This window comes from Mycteria americana, chromosome 5, assembly GCF_035582795.1.
Source record: "Mycteria americana isolate JAX WOST 10 ecotype Jacksonville Zoo and Gardens chromosome 5, USCA_MyAme_1.0, whole genome shotgun sequence".
Classification (NCBI taxonomy): Eukaryota; Metazoa; Chordata; class Aves; order Ciconiiformes; family Ciconiidae; genus Mycteria; species Mycteria americana.
In genome coordinates this window covers 63467114-63482054 of record NC_134369.1, presented here as the reverse complement: position 1 = coordinate 63482054, position 14941 = coordinate 63467114, and the positions used below count along the sequence as shown (strand labels likewise).

Here is a 14941-nt window from a genome sequence, read left to right as displayed (position 1 = left end):
AGTTGTCCTTGTGGCAGTTTGTCAGCTCCTTTTTAAAAAAAATATAACCTTTTGACAATTATTTATGTTCCTCAGGAACACAAGCAGAATCTCATGTCTCATGCTTCTCATGAAAAAAACCTCAAAGACGAAGTGGAGCTTTGTCACAAAGGGCTATGAAGAACTGTGTCTTGTATCGATATATAGAGAGCTCTGCTACTCTACTTAAAAATCAGAAACTCTTCCCTAGCTCCGGTGACTTGTAGCTTTTCTACACTAGCAGCGTGGAGTTCATTCCAGCAGGAGTGATTAAAGAGTTGATATAAAACAGAATCATGGGATCCCTTAAAATAAGAGTAATATATGGGTCCCACTGTGTAGCTTTTTTCCTTATATAAAGCATCTATTTTGTCAAAATAATTGTCAGATAATACCAACCAGTGACCACATTTCATAGCTCATGGTATATGAACTGAACCTGATTATTCCATAATCTCAGGGGAGCACCTTTTCATCTTCTACTTCTTGTGTGTTGGTCCATTTTGATGATTGATACACCTCATTCCTCAAAATTTCTGTATTTTACAAAACCTTACATTCCAGCTCCCTGCTTTCTCCCTGAGAAATTAGTACATGATACACTTCTTTGAAAGGACAGCTAACATACCTTTTAAATGTCACTGAGGATGGAGTTCAGGTTTTGCACCATGAGACCTATAGGATTATAGCTGGACGCATCAAAATCTATTGCAGTTTTCAGAAATGCTGACTGCAGAGAGCACAAGTAAGCAAGTAGCAGGTTACTCAGCTTGTGTGAAAATCATGCCAAATAATGAAGGTGCTCAAAAACTTCTCTAAAAGTCTTATGTCTCAACAGCTATAGTTTATGAACATCTCCCACTGTACAAATATCTTATGTGAAAACAGGAACATCACTTTTCCAAGTGACCACCGTGCAAAACCAGCTCACAGTCTACTAAGTCTCTTTCTCAGCAAAAATGTCCTGGTCAGACTACATTAATTTAACTGCTAATGAAGGTAGCAGTCAGTAGATCAGCATGTGCTGAGAGAGGAGAAGAAATGGAGAAAATAAATTAAAAACACTTGAAGGAGGAACTTGTTAAAGAGTGTATCTTTTTTAGAGTGCCTCCTTTTAATTATTCTTACAGGAAGCAATCAGGTTTGGACTCATTTTTTGTACTCAACCTATATTAAGTCTTTCATTTTCCTCACTGACTTAAAGCAATGTTCTTTATTCTTCTCACTTCAAATGAAATATCCACATCATTTGTTAATGCAGGTTGTTGGTTGTCAAAGCTTGTAAGGGTCCTTCAGTTTTGGGCAACTCACTTACAGAGCCTTAGGCTTCAATCCATGAGATGTAATAAGGCAAACTGTAATATACAAGCCATGAACAGACTCATATCTATGGAAAAAAGATTTCACTTTCTAATGCTCATATAGCTCAGGGTAAATTCAACTAGAATCCCGTCTGACTCTGACATAGCATGAAAGTCATTCTTATTCATTGGAAATTAGATGGTAGCAGAAAAAAAAATCCTTATTATATATAAATATAAGAATTTCCTCTAAAGTGGTTTTCATTTCTGTCCTGCGGGAAAGGAGGGAACGGAGTTACAGAGGGATCTTATTCCATGTTTTGTTCTTTGTGTGTTCATGTTCCTATTTTTTTTCTCTGATTTAGGGAGGAGGGAAATTGTTCCATAACAACACTTTAACTAACTTTACCACCCTGATCTCAAAGGATAAACTAGGTGTTCATAGTTTACCATTCCTGCTTCTACTTTCATGTTACAAATCTAAGGAAAGAGATTTCATGAACACTGAATATCCCATGCATCCTGATGAACAATTCAAAGAATCACAGAATCATATAGGTTGGAAAAGACCTTTAAGATCATTGAGTCCAACCATAAACCTAACACTGCCAAAACCACCACTACACCATGTCTCTAAGCATCTCATCCAAACGTCCTTTAAATACCTCCAGGGATGGCGACTCAACCACTTCCCTGGGCAGCCCTAAAATCATTTCTACGTCATTATTTTTGTATGCTTTTTTACCTGTTGTTCAAAGAAAGACTAAGCTTGTACCAGTCATCAGTGCTAATGTGCAAATTCAACTCCGGGTCCTCTTATCCGAGTTGAAAAAAGGCTATTTCCCACTGTCTTTTTTCACGACAAATTATAATAATAATAATTTGTCATGAAAAAATATTGATCTTTTAATAGCCATGTTGTTAAATCTTCCTACTATTCCTTATTTCTCATATCGGGTATTACACTCTACCCCTTAGATGTCCCAAGCCCTCATGAAGGCTTGCCTGGTTGTTCAACAAGAAAAGGGATTTCCCTGAAAGCCAGTTCTTCCCATATGTCTTGGCAGAGCGGTGCTGCCCCATATTGCATCCAACGTGGATAAAAGACAAGCAATCCCTTACAGTACAGCATATATAGTAAGACATGGGTTTCTAAAATCAGAAAAAAGTCTAAGCTAACTTAAAAGTCCTCATAGCTTTGAACTATCTAGGCAAAAAATGCCAACACTTAAATGTTGTTGAACTAGGAGAAGAATCGGACTTAAAGGAACTAGTTTCAAAGCGTACAGCAAGTAGGAAAACTGGTTGAAAGACATATTTGCTACTACATTTCCAGAAAAAATGCCATTTGTTGGAAATTAACCAGTTTTGATCACACTTTCTTGACTCTAACCAAAATTCTTTGGCAAGAGAGTCCTGTCAAAACTAGGATAGCCCAGTCAGTCAAGAATTAACAAAATTATATGGATGGCAACATCCCTGGGTTAGGAGCATGACTGCACTAGGTGGAGCACTCGGCCTCCCAAGCTTTTGCTGGAGCCAGTCCACTTTGTTACACATCTCAATATTCAGCAGTCCACAGCCAGCAGCTGCCTCCACTGCCTTGCTGTGACAGCACTGACCTGGGCCAGCAGAGATGCACGTTTGACTTTACTCCAAACTCAGAAAAGCAGAGATCTGATCCTGCCCCTTCAGCACTATTTGACGGACCGTTACTACCATCTGAAGACATGATGCAAAGTCAGGATTTGATTTAGAAAATAATTTTTTAGCAAATAATAGCATCTTCTGGCCAGCAAACTGCATTCACAGTCAAGAAGCACATGGAGAAATATGTCTGTGTGCTCAGAGAATGCTCCTCAGTAGTTAGGCACACATGAATTTGTGAAACACTGTGAATATTCCCCAAAATCAAGTGCTCAGCAGTGAGAGAGTGGGCTACACCCTGCTGAGTTCATTCACATGAATAATCCCAGGGCTTTCCATCAGACTGTTTGTGTCAACAAGGCAAACAAGTTTTGGCCTGTCCTGAATATTGTTCATTACAGATTGCAACAGAGCAGATGTAATAATGTAAGTGAGAGAAAGGCAGCAGGAGCAATTCCTAAAGGCAGGACATCATTAAGATTTCACAACAGGCACATTTTCCCAAGGGATCCAGAGGAAAGGAGAGCCATGGATTTCCTGAGGCCAGACTCCTTGTTTGCCTTCATACATCCAAGTGCATTCTTAATTGCGGCATTCACTTGAAAGGCATAAAGTTCCTCAGGAAGTGAACAAGATTGGAAACAAGTTGTAAAAAAAATGTCCAGTCCCTCATCCTGAACAACGTGGAACATGTGCTGGAAAAGAAAATCCCAGAATGGTCAGCTTTGGAGATTTACCATGTGCAATTTTCTCTAGATAATAGACTAATAAATGTGTGCATTGCAAGGGGAAGCAGTCGCCTGTTTTCATGATCAAGGCATTGTCAATGAGAAGAACCAAGTCTGTAGGACAACTCTGAAACAAGTCAAGAGGCATTAAGAGTGAAAGCCATCAAAGCTGGCCAATGAGCTTAACGTGTCCAACAGGAATGGAAAGAGGTACTGGCTGGGCTTGGATTCAGATTCATTATAGGATCAAGAATCAACAAAATATTTTGCCTTGACTTAATGTTACAGTGAATTCTTTATTACAGGTTGGAAATGGCACTCAAAGCTAGCTAGTCACACCTTTGGGTGAGGAAAGTCAACATACACTCAGTCCAGGTTTGTTTGGGGTTTTTTAATCTAGTGAAAAATGATTAGGCATTAAGAAAAATCACACGTAGGCTGGCTTTAATTAAAGGGGAATGCTTCAGAAATTACTTCTTGAAGCAGGAAATTTCCTGCTGGAAATAAACCTTGAGACAACTGCTCCTTTACATGTCTTTGTTGGGCTAACTAAAATTGTTCATATATCACAACAACATAACACCATCACACTGCCACCTGAGCTGCCTTGCAATAGGGAAAATCAATTTTGTAGCTGTGTTAAACGGTGTTATGTAGTTTTATAAACACACACACACATATGCGTAAGACAAATAAGAAGGTCCCAGGAACTAGAGCCAAATTCTGATCTGATAAAGAAGGAGCATCTCTACTGGAATAAACGTGGCAGAACCCCCGTGTCTGAATCTTGCTTAGCTCTGTTAGGTGGCAGTACGATTTCTGAATTGTTCCACTTCAAATTTTAATCAAATCCACTCCTTTGTGACTATAATACACTGCTTCATAATAATGAAGCTTAATGAACAGAATTAAAAGTTGATTAATTGTAAGCACAGTTAAACACAGAAATGCTTTGCTTCTTTGCCATAAAATCTGTGTATTGTTAAAAACTTGTCACTTTCTGTCCTCTCTGTCTTTGGATTTTTAAACGGCTTTTATGGCCTTTTCAATTCCTGCCTGCAATTGAAATCCACTTTCTGTTTTGCCCTATTTGGCCCTTCATCCTCCTGCACCTCCACTTTCCTTTATGTAAAGACAGAAAGCCCAATTAGGTTTAGAAAATCTGTGATACATATCTGACATTGCCACAACCTTTTCTATATAGTTTAACAGAACCCGTTGCATAATACCAACTCACAGTGTAACAACACAGGATGGTATTGTCCTGTACCCTTGCAGATTCACGCAGAGCCACTCTATTCACTAGCTCATTAGCTCATCTTGTAAGAGTATGGTGTTGCCTTATGACTGATGAGATCTCAGTTCAATCCTCAGTGTATTTCCAACCTCTAAACATGAAAAAATGAAAAGAAGGTTTTCTACAACGCAAGGAGCAAGGACATAAATAGCTGAGGGAGGTAAAATATTGAAAGGAAAGGATAAAGATTGACTTTGCCAGGGCGGGGGGGGATGTTGAAAAAAATAATGTTGGAAGTTTTATGCAGCATTACGTACATATGTTTTTGTCTGATTTTGTCTTCCTTGAGTGGCCTTACCTGGATCCTGTTCCTCTTGTAGTCTTATAATTGCCAATGCAGCCAAGGTTCCCACAGAAGTGTACTGAGCAGACATGTCCTCCAAAAATTGCTGCTGTGAGACATCCCAATGTACTTACATGCCTATAGGCAGAAGAGTTAAAGTTAGGCAAATACTAACTGAGCCCTCTTAAACCCCTTGAAAGTCCTCATCTGGAATATACTACCTGTTGAACACTAACTAAATTTGACTGATTTTAAATTATATTTTTAAGCTCCTAAGTCACTTGGCCAGTCAGGAAAAGGGCTATTTCTCCTTTATAGACAGAAATTAGCAAGTATATGTTCTACTGTCTTTTTTTCCAGGAAGGAAACATGATTTTTTAAATAATTTCAGTGTCCAGACATCTAAAGGAGAATTAATTCTAAGTAAACTATTTTAATTTTCTTCTTACCAGACCTTCACACATATGTCAAGATTCAAAAAGACCCAAAATATTAATCAGAACATTGAAATATTTTAAAAGTTTAAAATAATATATGAAAAATATAGATTCCTGAGATATTATGTATCTCATTTATGTATTTCTCAAAGCTCTAGAAAATAGGCAGATGATACAAAGTCTTATCAAAAATATAAATGCAGTGCGTCAAGTGAAAAATAATAGTGATTAGCTTAACAGCATCTTGGGTATGTATCTTTTATAATACATGATGTATTGGGAGTGTGTTTTACTCGGGTTTCAGAATTAAACCAGTAGGAGGTCTAATCTGAATTAATATACAGGTTCACTGGGAAATATTGATAGGTTTAAGTATGATTCCTTGTAATATGCTCTTGTATACATCTACAGTTTGGTCAACGGGGAAAATGAGCTGCATAGACTAAAATTATACAGTATTCTTGAAACACATTTAAAACAAGTTTTGAAGAAAGCACAACTCAACAATTGCTCTCATAAATCCAGACCCCAGTTCATGTGGTGCATGAAATCGCTGTGATTTTCCTTACTGTACACTGTATCTTTAAAAGTCTAGGGGGTACCTGCCATTTTTCAAGACAGACTTGATGATATGTGCTGTGCTGTCTACTGCAAATTTGCCTTTATTGTTGTTTTGTTGCTTTTGTCTCCGATACACATTATGCGTGTCCCAGAAGAGGGGGACTTTCAGGGCAGCAAGGGCAAGCATACCACACTGGTGGCAAAGCTAAGGATATCCAACTGGTGCCACGTAGATCCCGTGTCAGGGACAAGGATGACCACCCTGTCCGCCATATGGATTTCTGGGCAACCTGAATCCCTCTGGGATGAAACAAACCTACAGAGACCGTGAAGGCTGATACACTGCTCATTGACCCTCAGCCACCACAGAGGAGCCCATGCAGCATGGGAGTAGGCCACAGTCAAGTCATTGGTATGTCTTTCCTGAAACCTCTGTCCAGACCTCCCCTTTCCTTTTCCTGTCTGATCTCTGTAACACACATTTTGCACCTATGAGCTTTTGGAGGATTTAGGTATGCAGCTCTGAAGGTTGGTTACCTCTGAAGGTTGGTTGCTTTGCCATGGCAGTGCTGAAACCCTTTCTTTCCATCCCAGAGACTACATTCCTTTCACCGTTCAAATACAGGGTATTAGTACACACCCACTTCTTGGCGCTGAATACCAGAAGGTTTTAAAAATCAGACTCCTAAAGTGAGATGGCAACAGAGGTAGACATTACCTTGTGAAACACTTTTAATCTTCTAACTACTGGGAACAAAAGAACATACGGATAGCAACGAGCTCTTGTCAGCCCCAGGGTGCCAGATGACTACACCAAAGTTGTAGTCAATCTGCAGCTATAGAGAAATACTGCAAGTTTGCTCCAGCAAAATGTCCTGCTCGACATTAGACAGCCTGGCTGAGTGTTTCTGGGTAGCTCCTTATGCTTGTGAGTCCCATTGTTATTTAGTGAAAAAAAATGAAACCATGTTAAGTGCACGAGTACAACGACAAGCTTCTTACTGTTCTCTAAAAACCCTCCCTGATTGCATGTCACTCACTTTAAATTCTGATTAAAAGAAGGCATTGAGAATCTCAGCTGGGAATGCAAAAGTATAAATGGACTTATCATCAGCTAAATTTTGCACAAACTACCAGGCTGGGTAGCATTCATTTCAGAGCAAACTACTAGGGACCGCCACTACCCAGATGTTAGCATATGGTCTCACATTGCATCATTTACAGTAAAGCATTGCAAAATTGTTTTTTTAAGAAAAACCACCTGTCATGCAAATAGAAGTGCTCTATGAAAAATGAAGGGTGGTTGACATAGAGCAGTAGGGACAGCTTAATTTATAATCTTGGAGATGGGGAAATAACAATACACATGGGAAACTGAGAAGTGTAGTCAGTACTGAGGGGCTAAAATCAGGAAGAAATGGTGTGTCCTGTCTTGGCGTGACTTTGAAAGTACCTTGTTAGAGCTTAGACTTAGAGGCTAAAGCAGAGTGGAGGACCAGCTGGGGACAAAACAGACTAAGGTAGGACATGGTCATGCTAATAATCAGTGTGAATGGACTATCTGCCCATTTTTCATTTTCAGATGGTTTCCATCAATTATCTGCAGAGACAGAAGAGCAAGTCTTCCATGTGTGAAGGCCAGCATGGGAAGATTCATCAGCCAATGTAAGCTGGGACAAAAAATAAAAATAAGCCTGTTACTGAAGAAGTATTGGTGATGACTGAGGTGCAGGATAAGAAAAGTAAATACTGAATGCCTACAGAGGGTTCTGAAGATGAGAAGATATGTAAATTGTCTTCTTAAATGTTCAGAACGTGCAACAAGGCTTAAGTGTTTTATTAGCCAAGAGTAGAATAAGGCTCTCCAGGATGCCATTAATTGTTTAGGATATCCTGAAGCAAGTGCTTCTGCATATTCACTTGATCTCAATCTCTTTCTATGCATCATGTTACTACACTAACACCCCAGCTGTATTTGGTGTTCATTGTCATGTTCTAGTAGTGAGCAAATGACACTGCTATAAAACAACGAGCAGCTGGTGGCACAGTACAAATAAGTGTTATTCAACATGAATTATGAATGGCATGGAATCACTAAAGAAAACTTTTCAAAATATATGTGACAATGCGTCCCAACTCTTCTCCCATTCCAGCTGCTGACTCATCTCTGAACGCTGCCTAAGCAAGGGAAAGGGCCAGCAAAGAGCTCTGGTTTGGTTCAGATGCTTCACCGCAGGGTATGTATGTGGCACTCAAGCAGTTCACTGAAGCACTAGGTTGACAATACATCACACCAAAGACTGATATTTCTCATTCTAATTAGCCTGTGTGCCACTGGAGCTTATTGCTAGTATCACATCCACTTGTGGCTGGGAGTAGGTAGAAGTGGTACGAGAGATGTGAGCCTAAAATTGTGGAGTCCCTAGAGTATTCTGCAGTAACAAGTAAGGGAACCATTCGGGGTTGCCCTACACAAACTGGCCTAGCAGGGAAACATTGGCAGAATTTGAAGCACTGGTCTTGGAGAAGGATGAAAAGAGAATTCTAAATCCACCAGCACTGTGGAACAGGCATGGGAGATGACAGGCAGGTTGCAGTATGGTCACAATCCATCTCTGAGACCGTGGCTTCAGCAGAGGTTTGGTACGTACCTTGGGATTCAATGGAATGCACTAAGCTTGACATTCAGCTGTGAAAATGGTGGTGCGAAGAGGGGGAGAGGATTGTCTGCTTTTGTGCTGGCAACTGCCACAGGGAGGAGATAAGAAATCCTTGTCTCTGTAAATTGTTGAAATAAGGGTGTATTTAATTTCTGTAGCTACCAAAGATATTTGGGGAAAACCCAATATATAGGACTGCATCTACCTGTTTGTAGGATGCTGTAAGGCCAATGCACCTGGTGATTTCTTTGAAAGGTCTTAGATTTGCATTTTGTAAATAAATACATAAATAAATTAAGATCTCAAGAAATGTATGGTTTGTTCCTGGACAATGGGCTTTTCAAGATGCATAGAGCTGTTTGTTTGGTTTTTAAATGAAATTCTGTTTTAGAAAGATGGTGAGAATTCAGTGGAAAAGCACTGTTTTGATACAGTCAGAATACAGCCTCAGTTAAGTCTTCGAAAAATGGAGCCTTTAAGTTACACACTGAGGCCTTCAGCCTGAAAGGACTTAATGTATATACTTGCCTTTATGCATTGCAGCTAGTCCCACTGATGTCAATGCAATTACTTTCATGGATAAAGTTATATTCCATGTGTCTCAATAGATCACAGCCTGCACATGTGCTCAAATACCGCATCACAATATCATTTATATATACAAATGGTAAAGTGATTCCCTGTTCACACATTTAGATAGCCAACTCACATGAGCAAATACTTGATTCAAGAAGAGCTTAGTGTGAATGGGCTCTTTTACTAGTACACATCTTCAAAAAATCAACTTACTTATAATTGAAGTTGAAACAAGAACTGCTATTTGATTTGGTAGCACATGAATGGTTTCCTAGGAGAGAAGAGGGTGGGTTGTTTTCAGATAACCAGGTATAAAATTACCTCCTGTGACAGTTCTCTCCAACAGAGATCCAGCATGGAGCTGTAGAGGAGGGATGCTACCTTCATCTGGAGATACGGGAGCTTTCTGAAGGCAGAACAGAGTATGGGTGCCCTCCATTCCACTAGAGACATCAGTATGAGCTCAGAAACCTTCATAAAACAAAGCAGAGCTTGATTACCACGTAGATAGCACCAGGCTCCCACTACCTCTAGTGTAGTTTTTGTTATTATTATTGGGCCACTGGGGTACCCAGAAGTCAGGGAATTTCAATACCCACACATCCTCATTGAATATTAATGCCAGAACCATAACAATAGTAGCTAATAATGCAGCTTTTCACTGCCATGTGAGTTACACATCAATATTAATGAAGCCTTTGTTAACATTCAGTGTTCTTTCCTTTCTGTGTCTCTGCCAGGATTTTGGACTGTTTATGCCAACAATACAGACTTAGATGTCAACCCTGAGCAGGTCCTAGACATTTCAGAAAGGGCTTGTTTCACAAATGTACATTTAAATTAAGAAGTATGCCATATCAAGGTTGCTTTAAATTGATGGTTGTTCAGTTCTTTCCCCCTACACAGGACAGATGTGGCTTTATATGTTTGCATAACCTAAAAGTAATACACAGAGGGCTGTCTTTAATTTCAAAATGTTACTACAACAGCCTTTGTGTATAAATTCTAACACAATCATTCACAATTATATATGGTTCTCCTTCTTCCCAGAATCAGACATATCAAGAAAAGGCAATGGTTCTGTTATGAGAAATGGAGACAAGTAGTTTCTAGTTCTGTGAGAAGCCCATGGTACAGATCGCTAAGCAAGTTCACCCTGAATTCTGCTATTCTAAACAGGAAACTGTTCCAGTTCTTTGAACCTTCATATGAAATTTAAATGTAATTGCCAGAAGCATTACCTTATTAATAAAAGTAGAAAAGCATCATTACTAATTATCGTGAGCTTCATTTGCATTTTCTAAACATTTACATTATCTAATCTAACTATGTAGCAGATGCTTGCATGATTTCCAACTCAGCTCTTTTCCAAAACGAATACCCAACACCAGTAAATAATAAGTGTTGCTTTGGACTACTCCTGTCAGATGTAGTGTCTTACTCAAAAAGGAACTTCATCAGCCACAGAAGCAATACATTTTTTTTATGAATACCAAACCACTTCATTTCAGTACAGCTGATCAACCTTGTTGAATGCTGTATCAACTGATCCCGTTTCAATAGTAGATCCTGCAAGATATCTGCAACAAATTACCTCTTTGAAAGAAAGATTCAATTGATTTGCACTAATCTAATTTAGAGGAGGCCAGAATAAAATCATACTGGGACTTAATCTCATCTGAATACAAACAGTACAAAAATGCTGCCGATAAGTAGCTGATGTAATGCTCTAACACACCAGGGGGCTGATGTACCAATCCCGCTCCCATTGAGGAGAGCACTCTGCAATTCCCAATGGTGCCTCTCAGATTAAGACTTGAAATTGCATGTTTAGCATAGAATATCTGTAACTTAATATCACAAGATTAAAAAAAAAAAAAAAAAAGAAAAAGAAAAAGCAGGCTATTCTTTGCAACAGTTGTCATGAAATGGAAATGACCAACTCCTAGCTAGATCTGCTATGCACAGCACCAGGCCCCTGGTGAGATAACACCCAGAAAAGAATCAATGTTTTACTTTTCACAGCAGCAAAGGAGCAATGAGGAGTGCAAGGAAGCCAACACAGACCCAAACCTGACCAAATCACAGGGTAGTTCTTCTCAGAAGAATTGTATTGTTTTAAACTTAAGGTGAGGGTGGTCTGATGTCATTGCTAGTAATCATCAAAAGCAAATGAAACCACTAGTTTTGCTTTTCCTTCCTTCAAAACAAGCCCTCCAGGTTTTGGTGGACAGTCAGGCAGCTGACTTCCAGGAAACCCATCATTTTGACCTGCACCATCAAGTCCATTGCAGCAAAGAATGGAAACGATTTCACAGGACAGGATGCTCTAAAAGCCTGTATCTAGAGTAACTGGACTTCGAGTCAACACATTTCATTTACAGACATTTCTTTGCTTATTTGATGATTTACTGTATAGATTTAGGGTAATTCAGCCCTCCATCTTACTGCGTCTGTAAAATGGTGATAACAATCCCTGCTCCATGGGAAGCTGGAGGTTAAACTTACTAATGTTTGCAAAACACTCTGAGGTGCTGCAATTCAGGCAGTAATATGAATGCAAAATATCACTGTACTGTGGCTATTATCTTTAAATTCATCAGCTTCACCTGGAAATGTATTTTTTCTAAGGGGAAATACAAGAATTCTTCCTTATTCTGTACTACAGAAATAACTATGTGCATATGTAGGGAGTAATTTTAAATTAAAATAATTGTAACTTAAACTTGGGGAACTTAGAACTTGCAATATATTCCGATTATCTGGGACGGGAAACAAAAATAAATGGATGAAAAGACAAATAGGTACAGAGATGCACAGGTGAATCAAATTAGGGAAGCAGAAAGGATCTTTGGATCATAACCTCCAACCTTACAAAACTGCTTTGTTTGCGATTGACTTTCTGGTTGTTCACAGTTCTGTTACCTTCACAGAATATGCCAAGAGCACAAAATTAAGTAGATGGTTAACATTTGCAATTATGGGAACTGAGTGTATAAAACCATTATCCACTAAAATCCTCTTCAGTCTCTGAGCATCCTTATTCCTTCATACCTTTGCAAATAAATGTCTCAGCTATCATAAGAGCATTTCCATGTTTGGATTCCTTTGTCCCTAAATTAATGTAAAGTTTCCTGGATGATTTGAAATTTTATGCCGTGTTTCACATCAAATCCCAGGAATGAAGCAAACAGTAGGTCGGCTTTCTATATAGCCAACAGGAAGAATGGAAACAAAACCCCTCATTTCTATAGCTCAAAAATGAAAAGCTGTAACATTTGTCATTATTGTTGTGGCAATTTAGTGAGTTTCCCTGAGTGTGAAGAGAACATGGTTTCTGACAACAGGCACTGTTTTGGCATTAACAGCTGTCCAAAACCACTTCCAGTTATAAGCTCTTTATAAATGTCTGTCTTCTGGGAGTACTCACGTTTGAAACCTGTATTTTACCTTCAACTTGATTTCAGTAGCTGTCTGGAAGTACAGATCCAGCAGACTGACTTCCTGCTTTATTCTGGATTCACATATTTAAAATATGCCACTGGAGAGAAAAGGATTCATGGATTAAGGTATTTACCCTATTTTCATCTTCTGTTTTCATGGCCTCAAACAGAAAGCAGAATTTCATGATAAACAAACCCCAACATGGCTAAAACAATTCCCACTTATTATTCACAGCAGAGGTAAAGCAGGATTTCAAAGGCTAGAAGATGCCCTCAATTTGCATCCTGCTTCATTTGTCAGTAAAGCTGTTTGCTGTTGGGAAGGCGTTTGCCATTCTGTTCTATTAGTCATTCAGTTAAAGCCAGACTTGTAATTAACACTTGTGATAATTAGGCGTTGGTTTGGTTTGGTTTGGAATCAACCTCTGTGTTTTAATTAAATCTCAGGAATTGACAAAAATGGATATGGGATTTTGTTTAGCCAAATGATTAAGCGGTATTTTTTTATCATCTTTTTGTAGAAGCCATGCTATTTTCTACCCCGAGCAAGCAGGAATGTTTTATTGTGGATTTAAATGAACAGTTTACAAATAATTACTATTTCTCTGTTTAATGTTAATAGGAAACTCATTCTAAAAACAAATCAGTAACCTCACACAGAATGCTTCTCTCAACGGACATATTATCTTTATGACAACACTAGGTCATCCAACAGTACCATATATTACACATGACTTATTCTTTATTGGAAGATGGGGAAAAAATATCCTCACACTGAGCTCAACCTATCCCAGTAAACCTGTTACACAAACATTTTGTCCACCAGCAAACAGACAAGCCAACCTGCCATGACAGATTCCAATTACAAGAAAAATATATCTTAAACAAATGAAACCCTTGTGTACCTAATGGTGCAATACAATAATTACAAAGACGATTGGACCATCTGTGCATCAAATTTATAGCCTTATCATGTACAGTCAGACCTTCCTAAAGTAGCTTGTCAAAGGAGTAGAACTTAAAAGGAAAGAGCTGAATGAGTGTGTGCCTATATCTATAAGTAGCTTCCAAAAAAATGAAGACACTGTTTTGCTGATCAGTTTTCAGAAGGTGAAAATTCCAGCTCAAAATTAATATGAAATTAAGACTCTAGTAATGAAGGCATTGTTTTGTCTGGCAAATGCCTGGTGCTGAAAGATGAACGGCCGGGAGAAAGGGCTGCACCCAGGAGCCTCTTTAAGACTATCCTACAGGACAGCACTGGGCTCCAAGCATTGCCTCTCCTGCGGGTGCGGATGCTCTGGGGAAACTACCATCATAGAGGGGAATTTGAAGGAGGCAGAGAAAGGAAGAAAATAGTTGATTTGGTGGTGCTGCTGTTGTCATTGAGGAGGTCAGAGGAGCTGGAGTTTAGGAAAAGCCCAAACACTCCCTGGTCACTGAGTGTGCCAGAGAGGAGCTGGCTATGGGTGAGTCACAGTAAGGAATGAGCAAAACAGCCAGCAAGGGGTGACTCGAGCAAAATAATAGCATGCTGTATTGTACTGCCTAGGACCCAGTCCAGGGCTTCTGTCTCAAACAGAATGTTCCCGGGAGCTGCACTGTCAGCAGACAGAATTAAAACTCTTAAAACACGTTTTTAAAGAATCACCAAGCTTTTCATTTTAAACTTCAGAGGAGCCAGAATACTCACTACGTTAAAACAAAAACATTACAAAGGAATGTGCTGAAAAAAGTGATATATGGCAAGGTCCTTTCCTAGAGATACATCTTTCCCAAGCAGCAGCTAATTCAGAAATCTGTATATTCTAAAACCAGCCAGTGCCTCACAGAGGAAAGCCAGAGCAGTGGAGCCAGTCAAGTTTTACAGCAAGTTCACACTCCAGGATTCATTACAGAGCCTTTTAAATGGCATTGTGGTGGAGATACGAAGCCCACATAGAAAGCTGAGGAAAAGATGTTCATCATTCAGAGAGACTATTCTGCAATA

General features: G+C 39.1%; 1 long non-coding RNA gene across 1 annotated transcript in view; it reads right to left on the bottom strand.

Annotated features, from left to right (window-relative positions):
• Positions 1–9968, bottom strand: part of LOC142410700 (uncharacterized) — a 33422-nt gene extending 23454 nt beyond the window's left edge. Inside the window, exons 1-2 of the long non-coding RNA XR_012776013.1 lie at positions 9830–9968; positions 5290–5412 (exon numbers count right to left, since the gene is read on the bottom strand). This is a non-coding gene — a long non-coding RNA (uncharacterized LOC142410700). The remainder of the gene's footprint in view (positions 1–5289; positions 5413–9829) is intronic.
• Between the last annotated feature and the right edge of the window lie 4973 nt (positions 9969–14941).